The sequence below is a fragment of the Centruroides sculpturatus genome, unplaced genomic scaffold, assembly GCF_000671375.1.
Source record: "Centruroides sculpturatus isolate CEXI.00-Female unplaced genomic scaffold, Cexi_2.0 scaffold948, whole genome shotgun sequence".
In the NCBI taxonomy this organism is placed as follows: domain Eukaryota; kingdom Metazoa; phylum Arthropoda; class Arachnida; order Scorpiones; family Buthidae; genus Centruroides; species Centruroides sculpturatus.
The window spans coordinates 274,099-275,990 of NW_019385420.1; positions in this window are offsets into that span (position 1 = coordinate 274,099).

Consider the following 1,892-nt stretch of genomic DNA (forward strand, 5'->3'; position numbering starts at 1 on the left):
TAATAATAATAATATAAAATCTCATGATACAGATGATGCCATACAACTTCAACTTTCTGTTAGAGTCCTAGTATTTTTCGCTGGGAAAGTTACGCAACTCGTTGTTGGAATATTTTTTGTACTGATCGTGACGACAAAAAACATTCGAAATAAAGTCTGTTTACATTTATACGTTTGAATATTCTTTTACACTGTGATAAATAAACGCATTGTGGTATTCGCCATCATTTCAAAACTATGAATTTGATACAAACTTTGTCCTTTATCATTATATAGACGTTAGTAGTGCCTTTGATTCAGTCTTACCAAATAATTTTCTTGACTGGCTTCATGAATATAATATCGATCAGCGATTCATTCATGGCTCAATGATTTGTTTTTGATACGAAAATGTAAAATTAAAGTAGGCGATTATGAATTTCTTGACAATTTCTTTTTGTTCAACAAGGTTCTATTTTCAGTGGCCTTTCTTCTTTTCATTATATATCACAACCTTTGTGTGAAAGTTTACTCTCCCAGTTAACTGAATTTTGCGCCATTTTGCGTATTCGTTAGACACAACTAGAACGAAAATGAAAGAAATGTGAGTCATGTCATATCATGAGAGTTGAAGTTTATCTTAATTGCGATTTTAAGACGATGATTAATTAATTAAGTTATAGCACTTCATAATTTAACGAACATAATAATTTATTGGCATTTTAAAATGTAAATCGCGTGCGTAACCAAAACGGTTACAATCAGCCTTAAATAGATTTTTATATAAAAAACAGAAAATTTAATTGAAATCACAGTGTTAACATGAATAAAAAATACATGAAAAATAAACGAGATGTTTTTCTCTTCACATAATCTCCGAAATTTTCGTAGCACTTAAAATCATTTAACTGTATAGGGATAGAGAAAATTACTTGATTGTGAATGGTGCTGAATACCCGTTTTGAAAGATTTACCGTTTATTTATTTTTGAATCATTGCAAATTCGGCCGGTTCCTTACGAAACGTGTCCGTTGAAACGTGCAACATTGGCTCTTAATTTGACGGCGTGACGACGACACATCTCGTCATCGTCAGGCCGTAAATCAAGAGCCAATGTTGGACACACAATTCAACATGCACCATAATTGCAATGTTTACAATCCGAAGATTTAATATTTTGCTTCACACAACGATAACACGATGGCTGATCATCGATTGTACCAGTGCTTACAATCGAACGTATCACGACGTTCGATTGGAAGCACGTAAGGTGGATTACAAGTAATAAATGTAAAGCATACGTAACGTATGCTTTACATTACATTATTATGCATTACGTATAATACGTAAAGCATGGTTTTCCAACATATGAGATCTGAAATCGGCTGGAGGATATGGAAGAGGAGGTGCAGAAGGAGCAGAATTTCGTCGAGTTAAAACCCTCTTCATACTAATTTTTGCTATACAACAAATAATTATTGATGTTACGATGAAAAGTACTCCAAAAGCCAACAAATTTGGTCCCACTTGCCGCAATGAATTATTTCTTGTAAAGAAAGGATCGCTAAATCGATAATCGTAAAAAGATGCTTTCACAATTGATCCCAAGATTAAGAAAAATAATAAAAAATGATTAAACAAGCAGAACAACCGAATATTTTCCGATATGTATCTATATTCGGCCTTTGCGAGTTTACTTCCATGTTAGTTATACAGGTTGGAGCAGTATCAGTATTAATCTACTCAAAAATGATACAGTATTAGTTTATTCATATGAAAAATGAAAGAATAGAATAGATAAGAGACGTCAAACATTATAGTGCTAATAATCTAAAATCTCGAAAACAATATTTCATTCTCAATAAATCGTCAAAATTTAATCCTTGACGGCTTTAGAACGAAATGGCGTCTTG